Source organism: Bison bison, unplaced genomic scaffold, assembly GCF_000754665.1.
Source record: "Bison bison bison isolate TAMUID 2011002044 unplaced genomic scaffold, Bison_UMD1.0 scf7180017864128, whole genome shotgun sequence".
Taxonomy (NCBI): Eukaryota; Metazoa; Chordata; class Mammalia; order Artiodactyla; family Bovidae; genus Bison; species Bison bison.
This window is the reverse complement of record NW_011494700.1, coordinates 398,469-416,372: the sequence shown is the minus strand read 5'-3', so window position 1 is coordinate 416,372 and position 17,904 is coordinate 398,469.

Below are 17,904 nucleotides of genomic sequence, written 5' to 3'. Positions count from 1 at the left end.
CTGAACTGCTCATGAAGATTTCAGTTGCACCATTTTGGAAATATTCCATTTAGGCAGAAGTCAACAAATTAGGATACTCTATTCTTGTTCTACACTCTGGTGAAGTGTGGCAGTCACTTGCAAGACTGAAGCTAATTCATTCAGGGTCTTCATTTTTGGATATGACTTTGTAACAAAGTGGTAAGTTGGTCGTTCGATTTATGTGTCTTGGGCCTGATTTTTCTGACTGTTCTCTTTAGGCCGTACCAAGCAAGTTGGCCAGCTCTCCAGCTTTGTTCTTGTTTTCCAGTTCATCTCAAAAGACTTTGTCATAAGTGTAGATCAAGGAGGCCAATCTTACGGAATAGGTCACCCGATACTGTTATACCCTCAAGGTAATGTATTTGTCAGTGTTTCTTCTACCAAGGGATTCCCCGATCCTTCAACAATAGGTGAATTCTATGGGTACTAGGGATTCTGAAACTTCCTCAGTTCTTACCTTTATTCTTGATGTTTTGCCATAGCTGAGATTTCTCATCTGAATATTGATGGTTTCACTGTTCCTGATTCTGTCCAAGTGAATGACTGCAAAGCCACAGCATGAAAGAATTAAAAGTACAGAAGCAGCTATGTGATTAAGAGTAGAATACCATGGAGCTTTATCAAAAAAGAAAAATACTTCAGTGCTTGAACAAAGTCATACGCTCTAAAAAATTATTTCAGTCCCAAACAGCCACTGATGGTTTTCATACCATATAGTACATTGTCTTCCCACCAAAGTTGCATGATTTCCTTCAACACAATGAGTTCCTTGTGCTTTGTCCAAGTGTTGTCTGGATTTAATATATTTCTCTCCCAGCAGTGTAATAAGTATAATCTGCATCTCTTCCTGTTTAGTCTAAATTCATCAATCAACACCTACACAGCCATACACTTGAATGATTGTCTTATTTCTGAAATAAATTACTTTTTCTTTATATAGGAACAATTTGTACATGGTCTTTTTCTCTCATATTTTCACTGTGGTAAATTCATGTGTGTATCCACATGTAACTCAGTTTTATGAGGCCATGATGACATCAGCAACATCAAACTGAAGCAGGTATGCTAAAAAGAAGTTTACTCAGGGAATGTTCCAGAATTACTTAAAAATATGTATAGCCATCACAGTGCCCTCCTTTTTTGAGAGCTACCATTTATATAATGTAATATATATTTATATATTGTAATCCATGGGCTTCCCTGGTGGCTCAATGGTACAGAATCCGCCTGCCAATGTAGGAGACAGGTTCGATCCCTGGGACAGGAAGATACCCTGGAGGAGGAAATTGTAACCCACTCCAGTATTCTTGTAGGGTAATCCCATGGACAGAGGAGCTTGGTAGGCTACAGTCCATGGGGATACAAACAGCTGGACATGACTGAAGCGACTACACACACACAAGCATTGTAATCCATTACCTTCAAGAGGATGGCAGGGCATTTGTCTGTGACATAGCTACTGTGATGTCCACGTTCCTTAGAGCTTTCAGACCATACTGAATACTCAGGTCAGTTCAGGCATCTCAAGGGCAGCCCTGCTGTGCCCCACACTCCTCTGAGCTCGTCAGCTTGACCAGAGAGCAACTCATGAGGTAGGTGTGGTTGGGAAAGGTTAGCATAATTGATCAGCCTCAGGGCCCTTAAAACTTACATTAGTGCGGGCTATATATTCCATTGCGGAACTGAAGTCTGTGGACCCTACTTCACTTTTCCTGGCTAATTTGGAGCCACTGTTTTGTAATATGCGCAGCATGAATCCACACAGCCACTTGGATATTGATGTTGATTCTTTTGATATGTGCTGTGCTGTGCTGTGCTAAGTTGCTTCAGTCTTACCTGACTCTTTGCAACCTCATGGACTGTAGTCCGCCAGGCTCCTCTATCTGTGGGATTCTCCAGTCAAGAATACAAAGTGGGTTGCCGTACCTTCCTCCAGGGGATCTTCCCAACCCAGGGATCGAATCCAGGTCTCTTAAGTCTTCTGCGTGGGCAGGCAGGTTCTTTACCACTAGTGCCACCTGGGAAGCCCTGTTTATATTTGGTGTGTCTAAAACATAGGACACAATTACACAATTGCATTAATCTCAAACACTAGCAAAGTAATGTTCAATATGCCAGCAAATTTGGAAAACTCAGCAGTGGCCACAGGACTGGAAAAGATCAGTTTTCATCCCAATCCCAAAGAAAGGCAATGCCAAAGAATGTTCAAACTACTGCACATTGCATTCATCTTACATGCTAACAAAGTAATGCTCAAAATTCTCCAAGCAAGGCTTCAACAGTATGTCAACTGAGAACTTCCAGGTCTTCAAGCTGGATTTAGAAAACGCAGAGGAACCAGAGAAAAATTGCCAGATCACTGAAAAAGTAAAGGAGTTCCAGAAAAAAATCTACTACTGCTTCATTGACTATGCCAAAGCCTTTGACTGTGTGGATCACAACAAACTGGAAAATTCTGAAAGAGATGGGAATACCAGACCACCTGACCTGCCTCTTGAGAAATCTGTATGCAGGACAAGAGGGAACAGTTAGAACTGGACATGGAACAACTGTTCCAAATTGGGAAAGGAATATGCCAAGGCTGTATATTGTCACCCTGCTTATTTAACTTATATTCAGAGTATATCATGTGAAATGCCAGGATGGGTGAAGCACAAGCTGGAATCAAGATTGCTGGGAGAAATGTCAATAACATCAGATATACAGATGACACCACCCTTATGGCAGAAAGTGAAGAAGAGCTAAAGAGCCTCTTGATGAAAATGAAAGAAGTGAAAAAGTTGTCTTAAAACTCAACATTCAGAAAACTAAGATCATGGCATCTGGTCCCATCACTTCATGGCAAATAGGTGGGGAAACAATGGAAACAGTGGGAGACTTTATTTTGGGGGGCTCCAAAATTACTGTAGATGGTGACTGCAGCCATGAAATTAAAAGACTCTTGCTCCTTGGAAGAAAAGTTATGACCAACCTAGATAGCATATTAAAAAGCAGAGACATTACTTTGCCAACAAAGGTCAATCTAGTCAAAGCTTTGGTTTTTCCATTAGTCATGTATGGATGTGAGAGTTGAACTATAAAGAAAGCTGAGCACCAAAGAATTAATGCTTTTAAACTGTGGTTTTGGAGAAGACTCTTGAGAGCCCCTTGGACTGCAAGGAGATCCAACCAGTCCTAAAGGAAATCAGTCCTGAATATTCAAACTGACTCATTTGAAAATACCCTGATGCTGGGAAAGATTAAAGGCAGGAGGAGAAGGGGACGACAGAGGATAAGATGCTTGGATGGCATCCCCAAGTCAATGGATATGAGTTTGAGTAAGCTCCAGAAGTTGGTGATGGACAGGGAAGCCTGGCGTGCTGCAGTCCATGGAGTCACAAAGAGTCGGACATGACTGAGCTACTGAACTGAACTGAAAACATCAGTGAATGGTTAGGGGATTTCATATACTTTATTCAGCCCCTCATAACAATGTTTTTATGGTTGCTAGTAAGAAGTTTTACATACATAAAGCACACATTTGAGTTACTACTCCATGAAGTATTATAATTGATATGGGATATAAAATTTGTACCTCAGATGTAATCTCTGACCAAAACTTGGTTACAGCCTTTTGGAGCAGATAGATAACAGTTTCTATAGTATCAGATATAAATGGATAAGCACCACCAGAACTGACTGAGGTGTTGTGAAAGTTTAGAAGTAGAACAGCTTCTGTAACACAGGTAATCAGCTGGATCTCCACATCCTGGGAGATCTCTATTGCATGGAGATGCTCAGATTCCTAATTCCATGCCCAGCAAAAGACCAGAGCCCTCCCTAGGATTCCTGTGCATGCTGAGGGCATGCGCAGCCCTGGGGGTAAAGAAGTAAAGCTGCTCACTTTATTCCCATCGCCTCATTCTCTTGGTTTATCGTTTCAAGGACTGAAGTATGTTGTCTCTGTTTTCTGACTGGTCAGCTTCTTCTTTGATTTACTACACACACACACACACACACACACACACACTGTGTATGTGTGTAAATGGTACATTCATTGTTTGCTAACTGAAGTTTTGTGATCCAAGAGTGGCAAGGAAATCCATTTAGTGGATGAAGATGAAATTTTTCAAAAATTAAATAAAGAATGGAATGGGATGGTAAAGGACAGGATGGTATGGAGCAAAATGAAATGCAAGAAAAGGAAGAAAAGAAAGAGCCAAGGAGATGAAGAGTAGCTTATGTCTCAGCTGTGTACATGAGAGCATGCATGTGACAAGGCACAGTGCTAAATATAAAGTTTAAAAGCCTCTGGTTGACTGGTCTCTCTCTCCTTTTCTCCTGTCCCACATCTCCCATGGCGTATCCAAGTGTGCTATGCTCACACTGAGCAATTTATCCACTGTGGTGGTGACTTTTATGTGTCAACTTGGCTGGGCCATGGGACTCAGATATTTGGTCAAACATTATTCAGGATGTTTCTGTAAGGTGTTTTTGGATGAGATTAACATTTAAATGGGCTTCCCTGGTGTCTCATGTGGTAAAGAATCTATCTGCAATGCGGGAGACCTGTTTGATCCTTGGGTTGGGAAGATCCCCTGAAGGTGGGTGGGCATGGCAACCCACTCCAGTATTCTGACGGGGGAAATCCCATGGACAGAGGAGCCTGGCAGAATACAGTCCACGGGGGTCACAAAGCCTTGACAGAACTGAGCAACTAAGCCCAATATTTAAATAAGTGGGCTTTGAAATAAAGCAGATTGCCCTCCACAGTGTAGGTGGGCCTCTGTCAATCAGCTAAAGTGAAGTCACTCAGTCGTGTCCGACTCTTTGTGACCCCATGGACTGTAGCCTACCAGGCTCCTCCATCCATGGGATTTTCCAGGCAAGAATACTGGAGTGGATCGCCATTTCCTTCTCCAGGAAATCTTCCCAACCCAGGGATTGAACCCAGGTCTCCCACATTGTAGGCAGATGCTTTACCATCTGAGCCACCAGGGAAGTCAATCAGCTAAAGGCCTTGATAAAACAAAGACTGACTGCCCCTAAGAAAGCAGGAACTCTGCCAGCAGACGCCTTTGGATTTGAACTGCAATGTTTCCCTGACTCTTAACTTGCTGGTGCACCTCATCAGATTTTGGACTCACAAAGCTTCTACAATCCTTTCATCAGTCTTTTCCAGCTACAGGTCTTTTACCTCCTTGGTTAGATTTATTCCTAGACAGTTTACTTTTTCTGGTGCTCCTGTAAGTGAGGCTGTTTTCTTGATGTCTCTTTCTGAGAGTTCATTGTTGGTGAATAACAACACAAGAGATTCCTGTGTATTAATTTTGTATAGTGCAACTTTGCTGAATTAATTTACTAGTTCTCATGGTTTTTTGATGCTACCTTTCTGTATACAGTATCATGTCATTTGCAAATAGTGACAGTTTTATTTCTTATTTTCTAATTTGTATTCCTTTTATTTCTTTTTCTCACCTGATTGCTGCAGCTAGGACTTCCAATACTATAATTGAGTAGAAGTTGTGAGAGTGGGCATCTTTGTCTTATTACTACTCCTAGAGGAAATGTTTTTCACCATCAAGTATGATGTTGGCTGTAAATGTGTCATAATTGGCCTTTATTATGTTGAGGTGTGTTCCCTCTATACCCACTTTGTTGAGAGTTTTTAATCATAAATGGATGTTGAATTTTATCAAAAGCTTTTTCTCCATCTATTGAGATGATCATATGATTTTTATCCTTCAGTTTGTCAATGTGGTGTAGCACATTTACTGATTTGCACTTATTGAACCATCCTTACATCCCTGGGATAAATCCCCCTTGATCCTGGTGTGTAATCCTTTTAATGTGCTTTTGGATTAGACCTGCTAATGTATTTTTTAAATATTTATTTATTTCTTTGTGTGTGTCGGGTCTTAGTTGTGGCATGTTGCAGCATGTGGGATATTTAGTTACAGCATACAGGACCTAGTTGCCTGCTCTGGTATCAGACTCAGGCCCCCCACATTAGGAACATGGAGTCCTAGCCACTGAACCATCAAGGAAGTCCCAGTTTGCTAAAATTTTAGTTTGTTGAGGATTTTGCATCTATATTCATCAGTGATATTTGTCTATAATTTTCTCTTTTTGTTATATCTTTGCCTGATTTGGGGATCAGGGTTATGATATCTCATAAAATGAGTTCAAAAGCAGTACTTCCTTTGCAATTTTTTAGAGTAGTTTGAGAAAGATAGGTGTTCATGTTTTTGTAAATATTTGATTGAATTCATCTGTCAAGCCACCTGGTCCTGGACTGTGAGAAAGTTATTTTTTTTAATTAATGATCAAATTTCATTACTCATAATTAGTCTGTTCATATTTTCTCTTTCATCCTTGTTCAAACTTGGAAGATTATACATTTCTAGGAATTTGTCTATTTCTTCCAGGCTGTCCGTCTTATTGGCATATATTTGTTCATAGCGATCTCTTTTGAACCTTTGTATTTCTGTGATGTTGCTTGTACCTTTTCTGTTTTCATTTCTGATTTTGTTGATTTGGGCCCTCTATTTCTTGATGAGTCTAGCTATCAATTTTGGTTATCAATTTTGTTTAATCTTTTAAAATAAAGTGCTCTTAGTTTCATTGATGTTTTCTATACCTTTTTAAGTCTCTATTTCATTTACTTCTTTTCTGATCTTAATGATTTCTTTCCTTTTACTAACTTTGGGTTTTATTTGTTCTTCTCTTCCTTGTTCCTTTAGGTATAAAGTTAGGTTGTTTACAGCCCTAAATTCTTTTGAATGTGATGATTTTTTCCCTCATAATCATTCCTATGTAGTAGGGTTATAATATTTACCAATATTGAAGTGAGTATGTAGATACATAGATCTAAGACAGTGATTCTGAACTGAGGAAAGCTTTTCCCCCACATGACATTTGGCAATGATTTGAGACACTTCTGATCATTACAACTGGGAGAGAGAATGCTACTGCAACTAATGGATAGAATCCCAGAATGCTACTACTAAGCATCCTACAGTATTCAGGATAGTCCCCCATAACAGAGATTTCTGTCCAAACTCTCAGTAGTACCAAGGTTGGACAACTCTGGTCCATGATCATGTCAAAGTTATTAGGTTCCCATAAGCAACCAACATCATCTACTTTAATCTGCCGAAATGGTAGGATGAGCCTTAAACAAGGGATTTAATGGATAAATGGCGTTTGGAAAATGGTGAACCCCTACACTCTTTGTCCTAGAAAATAGTCAAACATCTGTACTTGAACAGATCTATGTTCCTGTCTCAAACTTGTGTGCCTGTCTAAAGAACATCATTTTCTATGTATCAATTTGGTGAATTCTAATTTATTCATTACTCCCCCTTTATAATCTTCTTTAAATCTATTCTCTATCCAGCCAGGAAGTGACTGGCATTTCCTTTTGTGCCTTTGACACACATCAAATATTGCACTTTTGATACTGTGAGTAGCTGATTACATATCTTCTTCTTTGCTAGACTTGAACTGCTTCAAAGTAGAAATTGTGTCTTACTGATCTTTGAATTGCAGAGCCTGGAATGTGGTAAATACTCAATAAGTATTTGATGGCTACATAAATGATCCAATTTATAGATAGGATTTTAATGAGGGAATAGAAACAATAAAATTGAAAGAGTATTTCTGAACTAGATCACAGAAGGCCGTAAAGGCTAAATTCTGGAATTTGACTTTTATGATTTAGGCAATAGGGAGTAATATTTTTATTCCTAAAAATGAATGTTCTGATAAATTTTTTGAAAATTAGGTCATATTTTAAATGCACTTCCCTATACATACTTCCATACACACAAAAAATATATTAGGTATTTCATTAAAGAAAGCGTAATAAATAACTGATAATTTAAAATTTATTCCTATGTCAAAATTAACATCAGTGGAGGCTTATCAAATTGTATTCCATAATCTTTAATGGGAACTTGTATGTGTGTATGTATACATACATACACACATACATATATGGTCGTGGTGGTTTAGTTACTCATCATGTCCAACTCCTGCAACCCATGGGCTGTAGCCCACCAGGCTCCATGGAATTTCCCAGGCAAGAATACTAGAGTGGGTTGTCATTTCCTTCTCTAGATGTGTGTGTGTGTGTATATGTGTGTGTATATATATATACACACACACACACACTTAAGTATGAAATTTCCTTTTTTCAAAAATTAGAAAATAGAATTCTATCAATTTACCAAGCACTTTATAGGGAGACATTGTTGTGAAAATTTCAAATATTATGAAAATTATGAGGTGCCAATTTACCTAAAAGTTTCTGTTCAGACTCTCTGTCAGTGCCCAGCATCTGATTACCTTTTCATTTTTCAATCCACAGAGTCTTTGACAGTTTTTTTAAAAAAGTGTTTTGATTATGTGACTTTAATATTTTTCATCTTCCAAAGAAATTCTTTGAGAAAATGAACATTTGAAAAGCCCTAAATTGATACCATACCTCATACATGAGTCACTGTTTAGAAATAGCTTTCTCTTGATCATTCGGTTATGGTTGGGTTTTGAAAACATTATATAATACAGAATTTTGAAACTCAGAATGACAGCTGGTATACAAAATTCACTGCAATCAAAAAATAAATTGTTTTGTTCAAGTGGGGAAAAAATATGTTGATGATAATGATGCTTTTGCTGAGCAGGTAGGATTGTGGCTGAGAAACTTAATTTTCTAGTCAGAAATGTTGTTTTCCCTCAAGTCACAGCAAACAGGTGGCTTGGTAGCTCGCCACTGTGACAGCAGGTAACTCAGGAACGTGAAGACCCAAGTTTCCACAATACTTCCTCATAGCCAGGGCAAGTGGGAACAGGCTATGTCTTCACACTGTTAATTGATGTTTTCTTTCTTCCTTCAATTTTAATGTATTTAGTTGCTAACATTGTCATTTCCTGTCGTTTGTGAAAGATCTGTAACAGAATCATTCATCCCAGCTGGGGCCTAAAAAAGTTTGCATTTCCTTTTTTAAAATTTCATCTTCTGTGCTGATGTGTCTGTCTTTATTCACATAAAACCAAAATCATATTCCCCTTTTTAACGATATATAAGTATATTTGTTTAGCAATATGCTGATTGTATCATATAAAGTAATATTTCATTTGATTTTGTGTCTATGCTGCTAAGTCACTTCAGTCATATCCAACTCTGTGCGACCCCATAGATGACAGCCCACCAGGCTTCCCCGTCCCTGGGATTCTCCAGGCAAGAACACTGGAGTGGGTTGCCATTTCCTTCTCCAATGCATGAAAGTGAAAAGTGAAAGTGAAGTCGATCAGTCATGTCAGACTCTAGTGACCCCATGGACTGCAGCCTACCAGGCTCCTCCATCCATGGGATTTTCCAGGCAAAAGTACTGGAGTGGGGTGCCATTGCCTTCTCTGTTGTGTCTATGAGTGAATTGCTAATCAGGGACTACTTATTTTCCACAGAGGACAAAGGAGCCTTGTGGGCTACAGTCCATAGGGTTGCACAGAGTTGGACACGACTAAAGCGACTTAGCACTATTTTCCACCATGATCCTAGAAAGCTACTGTAATGCTCTAATGTTTTCTTTGCCTTTATTTATGATGACTGTGCTTTGTGAAAATCTTGTCACCCATGTGAGAGATATGGGTGGCATTTTCTATGAATCTCTAACTTGTAGAAGGTGCACCTCTCTATAAGACCTTTACAACATCAAAGATGACAAAGGAAACCTTTTACTTCTTTTCACTGCTTAATCTCTTGGCATTCTGTGTATATAGAGACTATCATTGGGCAGAAAGCAGTAATAAAACCCAGAAGTAGATAAAAGTACAAACAATGAAACCAAGGTATTTGTAAGCTCTATAAATCTGCTAACCAGAAGTTGCCGTTTAATCTTTACATACAGTGAAGTCTCAAGGTTAACTGCTCCATAAAGCTTTACATAGATCCTGGTGTTTGGCGTCTCTTCACTTCCTTATTAACTAAAGGACCCTCCCGTCATATTTCTTAAAATTCTGTTTATTTTGACTGTATTATCACTGAGAAATTTCTCTACATTAGATGGAAGATAATGCCATTGGCTATTGGCATCGATTTGCAATTAGGACGTGTTTGATATAAATGCAAAGAAGATTGAGGTTGGCCTCAGTCCATTGTTGATAAATGGTGTAATGATGGCATTTTTGATTCCATGATGAGGAAAAAAAGGATCTCCTCCTAGCAAAATAGGAAATGAATTCTTCTCTATTTGTGCTAAAGGAGCTAGGTACAAGATTGGAACTGTGAGGACAGGTTAAGAAAGAAATGTTTGATGAAATATACTGGTAGAATTATGACCTTTGTCTTTGTTACAAAAGGTTGAAGATTTTTAAAAATTTCATTTTATGAAAGTGTAGTTGATTTATAATTTTGAGCTAATTTCTGCTGTACAGAAAAGTGATACATATATATGTGTATATATATATACTCTTTTGCATATTCTTTTCCATTATAGTTTATCACAGGATATTGAATACAGTTCCCTCTCCTGTACAGTGAGACCTCATTTTTTATCCATTTTCTATATAATAGTTTGTGTCTGCTAATCCCAAAATTAAAAGACGCTTACTCCTTGGAAGAAAAGTTATGACCAACCTAGATAGCATATTCAAAAGCAGAGACATTACTTTGCCAACAAAGGTCCGTCTAGTCAAGGCTATGGTTTTTCCAGTGGTCATGTATGGATGTGAGAGTTGAACTGTGAAGAAAGCTGAGTGCCTAAGAATTGATGGTTTTGAACTGTGGTGTTGGAGAAGACTCCTGAAGAGTCCCTTGGACTGCAAGGAGATCCAACCAGTCCATTCTGAAGGAGATCAGCCCTGGGATTTCTTTGGAAGGAATGATGCTAAAGCTGAAACTCCAGTACTTTGGCCACCTCATGTGAAGAGTTGACTCATTGGAAAAGACTCTGATGCTGGGAGGGGTTGGGGGCAGGAGGAGAAGGGGACACCAGAGGATGAGATGGGCTGGATGGCATCACTGACTCGATGGACGTGAGTCTGAGTGAACTCTGGGAGATGGTGATGGACAGGGAGGCCTAGCATGCTGCAATTCATGGGGTCTCAGAGTCAGACACGACTGAGCAACTGAACTGAACTGAACTGAATCCCAAACTCCCAGTTCATCCCCTGCTTTCCCTTGACAACTACAAGTCTGTTCTCTGTCTGTGAGTCTGTTTCTGTTTTATAGATAAATTCACTTCTGTCATAGAAAGTTGAAGGTATTTAAAACATTGGCACAGTGGAAAGAGTATTCACTTTAAGGTCAGATGGAAGTATTTTTAGGTATCAGTTATTCCGTTTATTGGCAGCGTGATGCCTGCAAGCTCCTTGCCTGAGGAAACACATCTTAAACTGGGGGTAAAAAAACACTGCCTTCCAGCGTGTTTCAGGGTACACACAGGATCATATATACAAAATTACAACACAGAGCCTGCCCCAAAGTTAGCCTTTGTTGTCATTCCCTGTTGCTCAAGTTCATAAAGGGAAGAGATTTCCATTTTACTCCACAGGAAGGAAAGTTCCAGAAGATCAACTCCAGCCATTCTCCTCCCCTCTGTGTTTCCTCCTTAAAGGAGTAGGAGTAACTTGTCTGTTTGGTGAACTTGAGTAAGAGAGGCAGCACATGGTGGCTCAGCCCGTCACCCTCTCCCAGGACACACTGCACTTAGAATGCCCAGGTTCTCAACCAGACTTACAGCACAGATCCCTTTATTATTATCATTGCCTCCTGCAAAGTCTGGGGCTTTCTGCCAGTGATCTCCAGGAAGGGTAAAAGCGATATTTTATTTTGTGAATGTGGTCTTTAAGTGTTGGAACAAAGGAGATCACAGCAACTTAAGTAAGAAAGAGTACCTGCCTTAAGTATACACAGATTGTGTGTGCTAAGTGTGTGCTGAATCACTTCAGTCTCTTTGTGACCCTATGGACTGGACCATAGCCCATGAGGCTCCTCTGTCCATGAGATTCTCCAGGCAAGAATACTGGAGTGGGTTGCCATGCCCTCTTCCAGGGGATCTTCTTGACACAGTGATCGAACCCACTTCTTTTATGTCTCCTGTGTTGGCAGGAAGGTTCTTTACCACTAGTTCCACCTGAGATGCCCATACACAGATTACTAGCTACTTTATTTGAGGTTCAGCTAAAAATATTCCTTCTAGCCCTCCTCCTCAGGAAATACATTCCCTACATATGCACTTGGTGTTTGAAATTACCTGTTAGACTTCATTTATTTGCCTAAAGTGAATCACTCACTAAATAAGCCTGAAGAGCAGAAGTGGTAACCCAAACAACAGTCACACCTTAGTATGAATGAGTCTAGATGTATTTAGAAGAGAAGGTTTAGGTTAAGAGGGACAATGAAGTTAGTATAAACACTCTCCTCATGTGATTGTGTGGTTTTTTGTTGGTTGTGGTTGCTAGTAGTGGCTGGGAGTTACAGAAGTGGCAAGGGGTAAAGAGAGAGGTGTACAGAGGTTCGTGAAAGAGAGACAAGAGCCCTGGGAAGAAATCTTTTCCTGGCTTATTGTTTTGCTCAGGGAGATTCTGCCTAAGAAGTAAAGGATGTGTCACAACTCATCCGTGTAGTCCCTGTTGAGTAGGAGGATTTGTCAAAATATACTTTCATGCAGTGAAGTCCATACAATCTAATACCCAGGTGGATTATTCCATCTAGTAAATAGATGGAAGATGTTTAGAAAAAAAAAGTTTTCTACAAAATATTTTGCTGAAAATATGTCTCTTATTTGAAAGTTCTGGGCACATCAAATCTGATTTGATAGTTTTCACTACTCAGTCTGCTATTTGATTGCAAATGGCTATCAAATACCATTTTTAAACAAAAGAACAAATGGAAGAAGAAGAAGAAATGCAAAAGCGTGGGTTGGGAGAATTGTACTTTTTTCCTGTATATTTCTGTGCTTTTTTCTCAGAGAATTGAATGTCCTTCAGGGAGCGGTTGAGAACTGGTCAAAGTAGCAAAAGGATTATTTTAAAATTTTACTGATCTCTTGCAGTATTTACATTAGAAATGTTGTATCACCTTACACTGGTCAGAATGGCCATCATCAAAAATTCTACAATCAATCAATGCTGGACAGAGTGTGGAGAAAAGGGAACCCTCCTACACTGTTGGTGGGAATGCAAATTTGTACAGCCAGTATGGAGATCAGTATGGAGGTTCCTTAAGAAACTAAAAATAGAGCTACTATATGGCTCCGTAATCCCACTGCTAGGCATATATCCAGAGAAAACCGTAATTTGAAAGAATGCATGCACCTCTATGTTCATTGCAGCACTACTTACACTGGCCAGGACACGGAAGCAACCTAAATGTCCACTGACAGAGGAATGGATAAAGAAGATGTGGTACATATATCCATTGGAATAATACTCAGCCATAAAAAGGAACAAAATAGTGCCATTTGCAGAGACGTGTATAGACCTGTCATAGACCTTCACTGTCATAGAGTGAAGTTAAGTCAGAAAAACATACATTGTACAATATTGTTTATATGTGGAATCTAGAAAAATGATAGAAATAAACTTATTTACAAAACAGAAATAGAGTCACAGATGCAGAGAACAAACTTATGGTGACCAAGAGGAGGCAGGGTGGAATGGATTGGGAGATTGGGATTGACATATATACACTGCTGCTGCTGCTGCTAAGTCACTTCAGTCGTGTCCGACTCTGTGTGACCCCATAGACGGCAGCCCACCAGGCTCCCCCGTCCCTGGGATTCTCCAGGCAAGAACACTGGAGTGGGTTGCCATTTCCTTCTCCAATGCAGGAAAGTGAAAAGTCAAAGTGAAGTCGCTCAGTCGTGTCCGACTCCTAGCGACCCCATGGACTGCAGCCTACCAGGCTCCTCCGTCCATGGGATTTTCCAGACAAGAGCACTGGAGTGGGGTGCCATTGCCTTCTCTGCATATATACACTATTGGGGCTCAAATGGTAAAAAAAATCTGCCTGCAATGCGGGAGACCCAGGTTGAATCCCTGGATTGGGAAGATCCCCTGAAGAAGAAAATGGCAACCCACACCAGAATTCTTGACTGGAGAATCCCATAGGAGCCTGGTAGGCTACAGTCCATGGGGTCGAAAAAAGTTGGACACAACTAAGCAACTAACACTAAGCACTGTGTATAGCAAAGTGAACTCTTCTCAATGCTCCCCGGTGACCTAAAGGGGAAGGAAATCAAAGAGTGGATGCATGAATACGTATGACTGATTCACTTTGCTGTACAGCAAGAAATTAATACAGTGTTGTAAGCCAACTATGTGCTCAGTCACTCAGTTGTGTCCAACTCTTTGTGACCCCGTGGACAGTAGCCCACCAGACTCCTCTGTCTGTGGAATTTTTCAGGTGAGCATACTGGTTGTGGGTTGCTATTTCCTTCTTTAGAGGATCTTGCTGACCTGGGGATTGAACCTGTGTCTCTTGCATTGGCAGGAGGATTCTTTACCACTGTGTTATCTGGGAAGCCCCAAGCAAGTATATTCCAATAAAAAGTAATTGTAAAAAGAAATGTTGCATCACAAAACAGATTTCAGATTATATATATATTCTTATATTTAAGGATAAAGTCATATTTATGAATTTATGGATAAATTCATTCACTGTCTTTTTAACTTCCTTAATCATTCAGTGTCTATCATTTGGGAAACAGTTTTACTATCTGTCATTTCACAGAATGTTTAGTGTGATCATCTAAATAAGCTGAAATTCAGTGGAGCAAATTTTCATGCTCTAGAGCTGTAGAAAATTTTTTCAAATATGTCAACACACCTTTATTCACTTTACAAAATCTAATACCCTTAAAGATCTCTTCTCTGTATTTAAAAAGAAAAAAAAGTATTGAGTTGTACAATGAAGAAAGAAAACACACACACATACGTACCCATAACATTTTTTTCTGAAGAAACAAAATGTAAAGAATCATGTTAGAGAGGAAAGCTCAAGATTTGACTAGGCTGAATAAGTCAGCCTTGGGGACCAGCCCTGTGGCTTACCAGTCATGAGTGTCTTAGGCAGATACATCAGGCCTGCTGGTCTTCAGAATCTTTATCTGTAAAATGGGTATAACACATGGTCACAACTTCTCAGGATGCTAGATCACGTAAATAAAATACAACATCTGAAGTGTGGAGCTCTGCTGATTTTTCACGTGACTGTACTTATTCTCTTTTACCCACCACATCCACATAAAAATATATCTTTGTGGCTCTGATGGAAACAGAGGGCATCGTTTGAGGTTTTGTTTTTGTCCGTGTTGTTGCTTGCCTTCATTGAAATGTTTGACTTTTCATTTGCAATATGAGAAGCCATGCCTTGTTTCAGGACAATGGATTTTTAAGAAAATATTGAAATAAGTTGATATGTACACACTTGGCAAAACTCGCCATCCCGCTCTTGTTTTAGATTGGTTCCTGATTTTTGCCAGTGACCTTTTATTCAACATTAGAGTGAATAAGCCCTGGACTTTCCCAGATTAAAGATACACATAAACCTGGAAGCAGGTCCCACAAAATATCACTGTGTAAACATGATAAAATGCAGAAGTAGATCATTTACATTCAATGAGTAACAAGGTATTTGCAGGAATTAGCTGCCCTTGACCAGCCCAATTCTGTCCATAGAGCTTATGCTTTCACTTTATTGACACCTGTACATAAACATTTCTTGTCTCAGTGTGCCCTGGTTCACCGTTCAGCACACAAAGGGCTGTATTTCACAGCTGTGGGCTCTGCAGCTCACCTTCCAGGGACATTGTGATCCCACCCTCCTACGTAGGCTGGTGTCTGCTGTGAAGGTCTGCATCTCTGGGACTTTGAGTTAGAATCATAATCTGTTGCTTGTGGGCCAGTCACCCACAAGTAAGCCTTCCCATCCTTCTGTTCCTTCAGGCCGTGTTTGGGAAGTTTTCATCACTTCGTGATGCAGCTATTGTTCTGGAGAAAGAAGTGAAACTAATATCCATGAGAGCAAAGGTTTGTGAGGACGGCAGGGTGGATGTGGAAACAGTTTCTGTTTTTGCTCCTGGATAATCAGTAGTTCAATATAAAATGCAAAGATTCGGAGGAGACCAGGCTTATATTTGAAAAATAGTTTTGTCAGCCAAGATGGCACCACACTCTACCCACAAGTCTATATGGACTTTGGAAATTCCCGCTTTGCTCTTAGCTTGCACTCGTTGAGAACTTATTATGTACCAAGCATTGTGCTACGTGTCTGAAAGGTGTGATCTCGTTTAAGCCTTCCGTATTCCTGTGAGGCAAACATTACCCATCTTAGAGGTGAGGACTGTAAAACTTAAAGAAGTCAAGCAGCTGCCAGAGACACATCATGAGTAAGTGGCCAAGCTGGAATTTTCTGCCCCCAACCCAGCTCTTAATCACATTATTGCTATGTATAATCATCTTGATAATCCGGTCTTTGTCAGAATCCACATCCCAGCCCTAGTGAAAAAAATTTAAGCAATGTCTAATCCTTATTCAGCAGTAAATCGATGACATTAACCAAGTCTTCCTAATTTTATTTTCCCCTAATTTTTCTACATCTAGAGCATTTTCGTATTGACTATGAGGCCTGGCGTGCTGCAATTCATGGGGTCGCAAAGAGTCGGACACGACTGAGCGACTGAACTGAACTGAGAGCATTTTCTAGTTTTATTTGGGAACTTGTAAATGGAAAGAGTTCCTTTAAGAAGTAATTATAAAACTTCTATAAAAATTTGAGGAGCTATGGCCATCATCAAGGGAAGTAGTACAGAAGACACAATTCCTGCCTTAATAATGCATATTATTTAACAAATGCTTATTGAGCACCCATTTTTGTGTCATGTCGTATTAGACACAGGAGTAAAACAGTGTCTGCAGCTAACACTGCACTCAAAATGGTTGTTAATTCCATGAGGAAGATTAGGTCAGAAGAGAAAAGTAGAGTACAGTTTGAGAATTGCTCTGGCTATCACTTGATAGATAGAGATAGCTCTGGCTATCGTATGAGCACTTAATCCAAATTTGCCCATCAGGGAGAACTTCTGGCAAGAGGCAGTACCTGCTTGTGTGCATGCTAAGCAACTTCATTTGTGTCCCACTCTTTGCAGCCTTATGGATTGTATGCCACCAAGCTCCTCTGTCCATGGGATTCTCCAGGTAAAAATACTGGAGTGGGTTGCTATGTCCTTCTTCAGGGGATCCTCCCAACCCAGGGGACTGAACCTGGGTCTCTTATGTCTCCTGCATTGGCCGGCAGGTTCTTGACCACTAGTGCCACCTGGGAAGCCCCTTAGAAAACAGTTGTGTAGACCAGTAGTTCCAAAGAGTGGCCTAGAGACAAATAGTATCAACATCATCTAAAAATACAAATCCTATGCATAATATTGAAGGGAGGTGACCGAGTCATTAAAATGTATATTTCCGGGAATACCACCCCTAAAGTTTCTGATTCAGTAGGTCTGGGGGCCTGAGCATTGATATTACTAATAGGTTCCTGGGCTTCCCTGGTGGCTTATGGTAAAGAATCCGCCTGCAATGTGGGAGACCTGGGTTCGATCCCTGGGTTGGGAAGATCCCCTGGAGGAGGGCATGGCAACCCACTCTGGTATTCTTGCCTGGAGAATCCCCATGGACAGAGGAGCCTGGTGGGCTACAGTCCATAGGGTTGCAAAGAGTCGGACACAACTGAGTGACTAAGCACAGCACAGCACTGTAGGTTCCCAGGGGATACTGATCCTGATGCTGCTGGTCTGGGAGCCATAGTTTGAGAACCACTGGTCAAAGGCAGTGCTTCTCAAACTCTAATGTGCATATAGTCGCTTAGCAAAATTATTAAATTGCAAATTCTGATTCAGT